Source organism: Myotis brandtii, unplaced genomic scaffold (genome assembly GCF_000412655.1).
Source record: "Myotis brandtii unplaced genomic scaffold, ASM41265v1 scaffold53, whole genome shotgun sequence".
In the NCBI taxonomy this organism is placed as follows: domain Eukaryota; kingdom Metazoa; phylum Chordata; class Mammalia; order Chiroptera; family Vespertilionidae; genus Myotis; species Myotis brandtii.
Window position 1 is genome coordinate 4111921 of NW_005369942.1, and position 13041 is coordinate 4124961.

Sequence of the window (13041 nt, forward strand, 5' to 3'; positions counted from 1 at the left end):
ACCTATTATGAGTTATTTCTTCTACTGTTTCCTACTCGGAATCTTAAAATACAGGAACAGAAGCGATAAGTTACTGCACTTATTTAACTGATGAGCCTAATCCTTAGTTGCCATTAGCCCTCGATATATTAATCTGTGATTGCAAACCCACTAAGAAAAATTACTTTTTTTAGTCCCCTTTCTGTCAAGGGTTTAGTTTGCTTTTATGTTGATGGTCAATTCCTTCTTCCTTCTAGTAGATGAAAATTCTCTTTGAATTCTAGCATACCATTAATCCTACTCTGAGTCTTATTTACATCTTTCTTTTGGGGCACCTGGGTAAACGTTTTTAAAAAGTATGCCACAGAAAGGGCTTTAAGCCAAATGCCATTTTAACTTAGAAATTTAATTGACTTTGTTGTTCTGTGGTAAAATAATATTATTTATGTTTTTAAGCTTCTTTGCTATAATGAGTAATAGCAATGTCACTTCAAACTTATGAAGCTTATGACAGGGACATGTTTAAAATAATTTATTTTCAGTAGAGTTAAACTGCATTTTGTTTTTCATATTTTCACATCATTAGAAATCAAATATTTATAAAGAGCATCCTCATGCAACATCCTTCTATTTCTGGAAAATAGGTTATTTTATTTCTTAAAATCCCAAGATGAGATTTCACTCTCATGCCATCTGGCAAGATAATAAGAGAACATCTAAAATCAATACTTTAATATGATCCTGGCTAAAAACTATCCTCAATAAGAATTAATGGCATATGGCTAAAGCTTAAGAAAATAAAAAAAGGATTAATGTTACTTTTTAAAAAATGTACATTCAAAGAAAATAACTTGGGGGTGGGTAAAGAAAGGAAAACAAAGTATAAACGGTTTGTGATTTTTTGTAACTAATAGAAAAATTGCTGATTGTAGAGGATGAAAAACATTTTTTTAAAACCTGTTACAAATATATTTTATGTTTAGTTTGCAAAGTTGCAGTTTTTAAATCAAAGAATAATGTATTATTTAAATCAATAATAATGAAGTAAATGACAAAATAAAAACAAAGGGGGGAAAAACAAAGACCATAGAAATTGCAATAACAATTCTGTATTTTTTTTTCTGCTCCGCTTGTTCATATATTTTAAAATAAAATTAGAGATTGAGCAAAAAAGAAGAAAAAAATTATGGACATGAACAACAGTGTGTTGACTGTGGAAGTGGAGGTGGAGGGGGGTTGGGGTATAAATGGTGATGGACTGAGAATGTCAATGACTTGCTATTTATTCAAAGATTGCTATAGCAAGTGAGTCAGCTATCGTTCATTAGTTTGGCAGAGATTCAAAGGCAGGCAGAGAATGGGAAAGCTTTATAGTGAGAAAAAGAGAAGACTTTAGGTATGTCCTGATTGGACTCGGTTGGCGTGGAGAAACTGTGGGCAAACTAAATAGAAGCAGGACATTATGTGATTGATTAGAGGTGCAGAATTTGGCTTTCTACAGATGGTCCTAAGTTAGAGGAGCTGTCAGTGATAAATCAAGGCCCTGTTGTTTGGGGCCAAATTATATAGGGGTTATTGTTTAGCATCTTGGACAGACAGGTTAGTAGGTCTGTCTTCCTGATCTGGTACTGTAAATAGCAGGTTGGCTTCCTGGGCTGGGTACTGAAGATTATGGGACAGAGACACAGATATAAATAAGATATAGATATAGACATAGATATCTGATTATTGTCCTTTTATACATTCTATCTTTTATTACTATAAAGATTAAGTCTGAGTCAAAAGTGCCCTGATTTGTGCATCCCAAAATAATTCAATATATCTCTATTTGATGTATCTTGCCCTGGTCACATCTTGCATTTTGGGATGGTGTTTATGGTATTCATTTATTGTGATTACTTTCTCATTGCAAACAAATACTATCTCTTATATCTAACTTTTATAATCATAATATTGTAAAATATATCTGATGGAGCACAAACACCAAATATAAAAGGCTCAAATCCATGTTTTTGGGTCTATTTCCCATTCTTTTATGTGTAACTGGACCATTAATGCTATTTTTTCTTTATGCAAATGACTGGGAGAGAAAGAAACTGGGACTCTGAATTCATAATTTTGATTTGAACACATTATACTTTGATATTTAATAAGCACTGAAACGAAGATGCATGGTAATTTTGAACATGGAAGAGCCTGGATATCTATTAAAACACATGAACCTGAATTGGATCACATTAGGAAAGATTACACAGAGGACCAAGATGTGAAGTTAGTCAACATTTAGAAGTTTGGTTAATTGCCCTGGCCTGGTGACTTCATTAATTGGAGCATCCTCCCATGCACCGAAAGTTTGAGGATTTGATTCCCAGGCAGGGCACATACCTAGGTTGTGGGTTTATCCCCTGTTCATGGCACGTATGGGAGGCAACTGCTCAATGCTTCTCTCTGACATCAATCTTTCTGTCTCTCTCCTTCCTCTCTTTCTAAAATCAATAATAATAATAATAATAATAATAATAATAAAGAGAACATATCCGAGTATCCTCGGTTGAGGATTAAAAAAAGAAAAGCTTGGTTGAGGAATAGACTTATTTAAAAAGAGAGGAGAGGTTGGTGGAAAAGCACTGTACCCTCTCTGTATTGCTTGAATTCACCTTTGAAGTAAAGGGATTCCTTGTTTGAATCAAATATTTCAATGGGTCTCCTCTGTTCAAAGTTAAAATCAAGGTCCTATTCAGGAATGTTCAATAGGGTTCTAATTGCTCTACATAATAATGTACAAAGATGTCTTTATTGTGTGCCTGGTAATAGGTAACATCTTTCAAATGTGATTGCCTTTAGGAGCTTTTCCCCCTTGATATAGATTTGTACTTTGCTGCCTGTGTAAATTATTATTAGAAGCAATTGTATTCTCTCCGGAAGATTAGGAGCAGATCCCTAGGAAATGGGGCTTATCTTGAACGCATATTATTGGGGCACATAGGAGTTGACTAGACTGGTAATGTCAAATCACTTTGGACTTTTTTTGCTGTATTTCGTATATGACACTCCAGATTGAGTAACTCAGGCTTTGCAAAATGCACTATTGTTCACATTCTCTTTCACTGAGGTTCCTCCCCATTCCACTCCAAAATGATATGACCGTTGCTCCTGATAAGACACAATTACAATTCGATCCTATAAGGCTTTGATGGGAGAAGCATTGGTAATGATGTAATATATAAAAAGGAACTGCAAACAGACTTAGGGGTTTGGGGAAGGTTTCTCAGAGGAACTGACTTCAGGCTAAGGGTTTAGTTTAACATAAGAAAAAGAGGTGGGTGAAGACATTACAGGCAGCATTCCTAGCTGAGACAAAAGTACTCCAGCAAGTGTGGTTATAGGGCCATGCAAATGAGAAACGGTAAAAACAATGAATCCAGATCACAGAATTGGGAAAGATGCTACAAAATCTCAGCTGTCAAGCTGAGCAGAGCTAATAGCAGAATCTCTGTAGGAGTGTGGCACACTAAGTTTAAGAATTCAAATTTCTCGGAAGTTTGTTTATTTTTGGTAATAATGTTTAAATTACCTTGATACATGAAATAACTTCACTATGATAATTTTGTTTGTCGAAATGTGTATATGGTATCAAATAAAAACAAATTGGAATATAAGTTAGGAAAGATTTTATTGGAAGAGATTACTACAAGGGAGGCCAGGGTGTGTGTGTATGTTGGGGGGTGGGGGGGAGATAATAAAACAGGGAGAATGCCCTCACCATGATATCTGCAAGCATTTAAAAGGTAAGGCAAACGGGTTTTCTTGTTTTGTTTTCTTTTGTTTTGTTTTAATAGGGAGAAGTGAACAAAGATAGAAAGAAGAGTTGCAGGGAAGTGGGATGAAAGGATGTTGATGGGGAATGTTTTCCCCCAAGGTTACTTTATTGGAGGGGCTGTTAAGTAGGGGTTGCATGTTGGCTCAGGGTTGGGAGCAGGGGAGTCAAAGTTCAGGAATCTGGAATATGGAGAGAGAAGTTTAAGGAAAGTTTGGTCAAGTCAAGGTAGCAGGGGTTTTATCCAGATTGGTCAGCAGGTCCGTACACTTCAACTAATCATTATAAGGCAAAGAATGGTAATTTAGAGGGTCTGTGTTTAGTCTACTTATAGGTAAACAAGGGAGTGTTCTTGGACCTTGCCTGAGTCATATGTGGAAGAATGGTTCCTCCTGTAAACGATTTCTATGAAACAAAGAGGTGGGGGAATTTTTAAAATTGTAATGTTTTCCAGGATCAGAGGACTGGGAGTAAAGTTCAACATTGTCATCGTCATGCTGGAGGGGGTAGGGAGGAGACTAACAAAGGTGAACCATGAGAATAGAGTCTTACAAGGGCCAAAATTGGAAACTGCTATTTTTTAGGTGATAGATCAAGGCTATGAATTTCAGAGAAATAATAGACTAAGTAGATAGAATAGCTCACAGCATCACAGGACAAATTCACTGGTAGCATGGGATTCTGTAACACCAAAAGCATACTTCTACAAAAGGAAAAGAATTGTTTGGAAACGTAACCCTTCCAAACAATAAAATAGTGTTTAGCAGGAGAACAAAAATGAAGTTTAAGATTTCATAGATAAAACAAATATGGTTTATAAAAAGAAGCAATGTAAGGCCATGCGAATGGTTTTCTGAATGAAGACACCTGTGTTGAATGGGTTATCTAATTAGGCGCTGCATTTGTCATGTATGTCTGCCAGGGGAGGCTAGGCATAAACTGAGGTAGCACACAACCTCAGTATTTCAGCAACTTAAAATAATAAAGTCTTATTTCTTGTTCATGTTGCATCTATTATTATTTAGCAGGGAGGCTCTGTTCATATATCCGCTCAGGTACACAGGCTAATGGAGCAGCGGACATTAATCAATACTTGTGGATAGTGGGTAACAGGAATATTCCAGCTAAAAAGTGACAAAAATCACTTAGTTGTATAAGTCGTGGATTTTCAAATGGCCCTACCACACTTAAGAGAACCAAAAGTACATTCCTACAAAGAAGAAAGGAAGATGGAAATATTTGATGAACAGCTTGAATATCTACTGGAGTGCATCTAATTTTCAGCTTACTCGCCTCCCTGCAGTCAGAATATAAGCAGACACTTTCTAAATAAGAGAAGCCAGTTCTGTCTTAGGGCATCAAGCTCAAAGCCCAGGATCTCTTTAAAACATGTGAGTGTGACTATTTCAGTAGGTGGTGTTCGGAAGTCTCCAACTTAGAATGTGGCTTATTTTGATCCAAAGACCTTTGCACCAAAATAACAAGTATTCTGCCAGGATAAGTATTAAGTGCCATGAAAGAATTCAGAACTGGTAATCTTATATATAACTTGTCAATATATAAAATTATGAAAAAGAATGTGGTAGTTTCTTATTAAGTTAAACATATACTTACTCTGCATCCCTTCCATCTCATGCCTAGATATTTATCCAAGGTAAATTAAACCTATGTTCACACAGATACCTGAATGTATATGTATCCCTTCTGACAACCTAGGTATAAATTTATAATGAGAATATCAGTTCAGCACTTTTTAGCTAAATTGTATTGGTAAAAGTTAGGCATACTCTACCTAATTTACAGAAATATTATATATGAAATATATATTTTTTCAAAAGAGAACACTTTCAAACACTTTCTAATTTCAGGTCAATTATTCTTCAATTCATTGAATGCCTTTCAACAAAAAATTGGATTGATTTTATTCAAATCATCAACAACTAGAAACAACCCAAATGTCCCTCACCTGAAAAATGGATAAAAAAATGGGGGGACATTTTTAATGAAATTCTACTGAGCAATAGAAAGGAACAAGCTATTGATACACAAAATACATGATCCATAGTCAGATATTGCAGGTGTTTTTCTAAAAAGGTAAGAGTGACCTTCAAATCTCATCATGGGATTGAAGAATATTTTTAAGGCAATATCTGAAAATGGAGTTGTATAACTTCAGTTAATATAAAGCATCACAGTATACTCAACACTGTATAACTCTTTGTGAGGTAATGATTCTTTAAGTTTCTGATTTAACAAAAAACAGGTCATCAAATATTCAGAATTCTCCAGAACAGAAAATGCTCTCCTATTATAAAATGGACTGCAGTGGTCAAAAGGAGCTAAATCAAATAGAAAATTCTTATTAATTTGGAAACATTTATAAATCTAATGTAAGGATATTTCTCAATTAAAAGATTAATTAGCATTCTACTTTAAATCAGTCTCTTATTTATTTGGGTATTGTAAGTGGGTACTCCAGATATATTCTCTCTATAACATTAAACATTAGTATAGCTAAACGCGTAAAGTAAGCACCCTACCCATGTTACATATTAGAAGTGACTGATACCCATGGTTAGTATCTCCAATTACCATCCAGAATATAAGCAACAGCCACAATGTATACTATCCGCCTTTAAAGACTCTTAAATATATTCCCTCTTATACACAGACTTACTCGTATCCTCATCAGTAGAATAGGAGACAGAAACATCCAATGCCTTCCAGGTACCAGTATAAGAGGGATTGATATAATCTAATGTAATCTATAACATCTTTAGCCAGCAAATTTACTCTCTATTTTTAAAATGCAGAAAATGAGGTTTATAGAGTTTATCTTATCCAAAGTCACATCTATATTAATAAAAGGGTAATATGCTAATTAGATTGGGAGACCTTCCAGGAGACCTTCCAGACGTTCTTCTGGACAAAGCCATGGTGGCAGGGCCGAGGTAGAGGCAGTTAGAGGCCAAGAGGGGAGGAAGGTTGTGGGTGATCAGGCTGATTGGGGCGGGGCCGTTGGGGGTAAGCAGACCAGCAGGGGGGCCAGTTGGGGGCGAGCAGGCCAGTGGGGAGGGAAGGTGAGGACGAGCAGGCCAGCAGGGGAGGCAGTTGGGAGCAAGCAGTCCAGCAGGGGGGGCAGTTGGGGGTGAGCACACTGGCACAGGGGGCAGTTGGGGGTGATCAGGCTGGCAGAGGGGCATTTGGGGGCGAGCAGGCTGGTGGCAGGGGGCAGTTGGGGGCAAGCAGGCCAGCAGGCAAAGTGGTTAGGGGCAATCAGGCAGGCAGGCAGGCAGGCAGGCAGGTGAGTGGTTAGGAGCCAGCAGTCCCGGGTTGTGAGAGGGATGTCGACTGCCGGTTTAGGCCTGATCCCTGTAAACAGGCAGTAGGACATCCTTTGAGGGGTCCCAGATTGGAGAGGGTGCAGGTCAGGCTGAGGGACACCTCCCTCCTGCCTCCGTGCATGAATTTCGTGCACCGGGCCACTAGTAGCTAATAAGTGTTAGAGCTTAAAATCTACATGGTACTTTGGCACATATCTCTGAGACCATCTCTCTCCAACTTGCAGACACTGAAGAATATCTGCACAATGTCTCAACCAATCATTTTTTTAAAATTCATGTAATCCAGTGGAGAAGGGCAGCTCAGTGCAATGACAGAACCTTCTGACAGACAAGCTGGGTATGAATTTATAATGAGAAAATCAGTTTGCCATTTTTCAGCTAAAATTCAATTTTAGGTAAAATTTAGGCAGACCCTAAATAATCGACAAAAATATTATACATGTAATATATGTATTTTTCAAAATGGAACACTTTCAAATACTTTCTTATTTTAAGCTAACTATTCTTCAATTCATTGGATGCATTTCAAGAAAAAGTTTGAGTAATTAGGGATAATTAACACTAAAACTACTTTCCTTAATTTTAGAGAGTATTCTATTTTTTTAAATCTTGTCTCACCACATATTGCTGAGGTCTGTCTCTTTCATAGTCAGAGACTGAAATGTCTGCCAAGACAAAAAAGGAGAAAAGAAAAAAGGAGAAAGAAAAAAAAGAGTCTTTATAGTCTTATAAACAGTATTTATAAGCCTGAATTTAAACATCACAATGGAGTAACTACCTTTTAGGAATGGAAAAGGGTAATAAAATATGTCAAGTGATAACTCTAAGCTATTAATTCTCCTTTTAAGAGATTATATTGTCTGGTTTAGATAGCTGATTTTTTTAAATGTAACTGTTCACAATTGAAATCTGAATTAGCTTCTACTTGCAGACTCAAGGCCATTTAAGAAGGCTGTTTGAAATGAGGTTTAGTAAGATATCTGCTGTCTCTCTAGGTTCAGCACATGGTTGGGATATTTTCATTTACCATGCTTACATTTACCTCTTTTTTTAAACTAACAAAAATGAAAGATGAGATTCCAGCATAGCTATAAATGATCCTCTTCCCACAATGGTCACAACTTTGACATTGAAACAATATTTGGTGAGAATTATGTACCAGGAACTGTAACAATTGTGCTAACTACATTCTTTAATGTTTATATAAATACTTTATACATGTGTGATTTTTAAAAATAGGGGTTCATTGTTTTGACTTTAAAAATTAAAAAAATAAAGTTTTACAACAGGCATTTAAAAACTGGTTATTCCAGGTTGTTATTGATATGGGTCAAATACTTTCTTATAACAAATTTCCCATAATCTCTCTGTGATCTATGCTATAGGCTCCAAACATACAAGTGAAGGTATGCAAGTATGTGTATGTTTTAGTGCAATTCTTCCAGTATGTTGGGAAATGGGGTGGGTGTTTAAAGTATTTCAGCACTTTAAGTACTCTCCAGAGAATTGTAAATAGATAATATTTGCTTTATGAGGTTTCTGTGGACTATGTGTACCTCATCAGGAGAGGTACACAGTGTTCTGCAGTAATCATTCTGAGCATTACTACCCTGACTAGTTGATCTGAAAACTGATCTTGATCATGCTCTTGATGTCCACTTATTTCTTCTTCTTCATGAAAGGCCATACCATTCGCAGTCAAATTCTGAGTGCCATTTGGAGTAGCTGGGTGGCACCAAATATAGGCTTTGAAAACTTGAATTGCATGTTGGGGGAAAAACTTTATGAAAATGTATGTCCTCTTGGAACCTAAGTTAGGGCCCCAGCAATTTGTTATATACTCCCATGTATGCTATGTCATCTTTCTCAAGACTCCTTCCAATGCAGCACTGCAACCAAAGGAACAAGTGATGTGTGTGAGGCAGTTAATCGAGGAGGAGAAAAGTCCATTTGAATGGCAGCTAAAATATTTTGAGAGAGCCCTGGCCAGGTGGCTCAGTTGGGTGAAGTGATGTGGGTTCAATTTCTGGTCAGGGCACATACCTAGGTTTCCAATTTGATCCCTGTTTGGTAGGGGATGTAACTGATCCATGTTTCTCTCTCACATAGATGGTTATTTCTCTCTCTCCCTCCCTCTCTCTTTAAAAATCAGGTGAGGATATAAAGCTCACTTGGAATGGCAGTTAAGACGTTTCGAGGGAATACAGTTATCAGGTTGCTGATAATGCTGGACATGCCCACATCTTCAGAATCTTCTATTTTAACTTCATTTATTATATTCAGTAATCTGGCAATTCTGTGTGCTAAATAATCAATTTGGAATCTTTCATGGGGGAAGACAGATCCATGAAGAGATGCTAACTCATCAAGGCAGTGAAGAGAATCTTGTGCCATATATGAATCTTCTCTGAATTTTTCACGTACTGTAAGGAGAAATGTCTCCTACCAGGACCTTGTCGGTTTTAACTACATATTTTGTGGATTCAAACACAGATATATAATGTCTGCCCAAATTTGGAAGAAGTTCCAGCTAAATACCTAATTGGCAAGGACAAGGTAATGCTGAAATACCAAAGACATCTGAGCATTGAGGTTTTCCCTCCTGAGGAACTCCTGCAGAACCTAAAAAAAAGTTAACATAAACATGTGATAAAGATCTTCTTCCTGGAATACGCTTTGCAATTGCAGTGGAATTCCATACTCAGCCCAGTGTTGCTCGTTTCACTTGAACTTGAGTAACCACTCAACAGCGCAGTTAGCATGGGCCACGCTTTGCACAGACTTGCCGCTGCTTCTTACCTACTGGCTACCTTCATGAAGGACGCTCTTGCAGTCAACTGATCTGTCTAATGATCTTTGTTTTAAAATTACTGCTACTGCTCATAGGATCTGTTCCTGAACATAATTTTGGAGGGTTGGCCTTTGTAAGACATAGGCTAAAAGGCATGTTTGCAGTGATTCAATGCTACTTTTTGTAAGAGAATCCCTCTTGGAAAACTGTTTCCGTTATGCCTATGCATAGTCCGTTACTCGTTTCTGTTTTTTGCGTGTGTGTTTGTTTGAATTCAGTGACCTTGCTCTCGCACTAACAAAGCGGCCAGTTCCTCTCAGAAGACACTTCAGACAGGTAGGTGGCAGGTCCTCCCCCCTCGTCACCCGTTATTCCCAAAGCATGAAGTACCAAAATATAATTGCAAACTGCAAATGGTGACTTTTTTTATTTCCTCAATGAGCAGCATGTGGGCTGGCGTTGTTCATTATTGTCCGTGGAAGCTGGAGCCCTCTAACCGTGGGCCACCCTCCCAGCCGAGTGACCACCTCCTGCCCCTCCCGCAGCCCTGAGGGCCTCCAAAGACTTACCTTGCGCTGCACGATGGGAGCGGCCTCTAGGCCAGCCAATCGCAGCAGCAGCACCTGACGGAGCCTCACATGCGTGAGTGCGTGTGTGCATGAGTGCGTGCGTGTGTGCATGTGTGCGTGAGTGCGTGCGTGCGTGTGCGTGCGTGCGTGCGTGCGTGCGTGCCTAGGTCCCCGTCGCAGTACATGCCTGTGCCGGCCTCCCGTCCCGGAAGCTAGGGGAGCTGGGCGGCTAGGAAGGAGACGAGCACCTGCCAGCCGCCTCGCCGGAGAACTGGGAGTCTCAGTCCAGCTTGGGGAGAGGCCCCGGTGTTTGGCAAGATCATGGCCGGTATGTACTCATTTAATTCTCTTTATTTCTCAGGAAATTGAAACTTGGGAGATGAAATCACATGCTTTGGGATAGGACGCGTTAGAATTCAAACCTGACGTACGCTTGGCTCCAGCACCTGAGCTCCTTGACTGTTCTTTCCCCCAAAGACAACCCACGTCATCTGTGGACACTTTTTAACATATAAGCGTTGGAAAATTTCCCTCAAATGTCTTTCTTACGTGGCACCATGTTTTCCCAATGTGTAAGTCTCTAATTTCACAGATGTAAGATATTTTAAAGATTAGCACCCGTCACATAATTCATTAATTGGATGAATGAATCACTTGCAGTCCCATGATTTTACTGATGAGGCAACTTGTAGCTATAGAGCAGTTAAAATTATATTCCACATTCACACAGCACTTTATGGAAGTCAAGTTCAGAACCTAAGCTTCTTGCCTCCACTGGCTCTATTCCTAATGAACAACAACAACAGAAATGCCGCAAGTACAGCCAAATCACGTGGTATTTGCTTTTCTCTGAATGGCTTATTTCACTCAGCACAATACTCTCTGGGTCCATCCATTGCTATTGCAAAAGGTAACGTTTCCTTCTTTTTTATGGGTAAGTAGTGGTCCATGGTATAAATGTACCACCGCTTTTGTAGCCACTCACCCACTGATGGGCACTTGGGCTGCTTCCAAATCTTGACTATTGTAAATAATTCTGCAATGAACATAGGGGTACATACGTTCTTTCCAATTAGTGTTTCAGATTTCTTTGGCTATATTCCCAGAACTGGATATACTGGCTTTTCAGCATTTAAAAATCCTCTCAATGGAAGTATAATATTGTAGATATCATCTGGGAAAAATTTAGCTGTTGGTATTTTTTTTATAGAACATTTCAGAAGAAACCATGATCTTTAAAAGTTCAGTTTTCTCAGACTCTGAGATTATATATTTATTAAAGTATTTCACCCTAATTTAAATAAAATCTTTTATGTTAAATAAAAAAGAGCAGGAAATTTTGCATGTTAGATTAGATATAGATGGTTGTTAGGGTAAAAATAGCAATACTATGTCCAATTGGGAAAATAACTGGACCAAGTTTTACATTGTCACATTATGTCATCTATTTCTATAAATACAAATATGAAATCTAATGCCATTATATTCTCAAAATTTTAGTATTTTTTTGGGGAAAAAAAGCTGATGTTCATGAAATGTCTCTTTTTATTTGAAACTAGAGGCCCGGTGCACAAAATATGTACACGGGGCAGGGGGGCTCCCCTCAGCCTGGCCTGCACCCTCTCACAGTTCAGGATCCCTCGGGGGATGTCTGACTGACAGCTTAGGCCTGCTCCCCATGGGGAGTGGGGCTGGCAGTCGGACATCTTTAGCGCTGCCACAGAGGTGGGAGTGACTCCTGCCACCGCTGCTGCGCTCACCAATCATGAGCCTGGCTCAGGGCTTCTGGCTGAGTGGCGCTCCCCCTGAGGGAGCACACTGACCACCAGGGGGTAGCTCCTACGTTGAGCATCTGCCCCCTGGTGGTCAGTCTGCATTATAGCGACCAGTCCTTCCTCCATTTGGTCGATTTGCATATTAGCCTTTTATTATATAGGATTATGTCATGGTAATATAAACCATAAACAAAGAATGTGAGATTTTTGTTACAAAGATGTTTTGGTTATCAACAGCATATGGTTAAAAAGTATCTGTAGTCTACCAATAAAGTATGATAAACACTTGGCATTTTCAGGATATGAGCTGATAAAATTGCTTATATGCATGAAAAAGTAATTTAAGTTGAAAAAGTATATCTATAATTAAAAATTACAAATAAGACAAAAAGCAGAAAGAAGCAGATATGGGAAAATGAACTGTACAGGTGAGAAAATATTTAATTTATAGATAATTGATGAAAGGAAAAACATTGATAGAAAAACTGTAAAAGGGATATTTAAAATAATTTTTAACTTAATTTTTAAATGCAGTTTTAAAATCTGTATTTGATTTGGGTTACATAAAACTAAACTTGGAATTTTCTTTAAGTTACATCATTATGGAACTTAAGACAAAATATCAAGTGAAATGTTTTGAAACATATTTCTAAGAAAAATGGCAAGTTAATGAGCAAGAATTAAAGATTCTGATTACTCTTTTGTAATAATTTATATCAATAAATAAAAAATAGCCTTCCTTAAATATATTTCATATATTATTCAT

General features: G+C 37.9%; 1 pseudogene; it reads right to left on the bottom strand.

Moving 5' to 3' along the window:
• Positions 1–8686: 8686 nt before the first annotated feature.
• LOC106728066 lies at positions 8687–10611 on the bottom strand (annotated as a pseudogene).
• Between the last annotated feature and the right edge of the window lie 2430 nt (positions 10612–13041).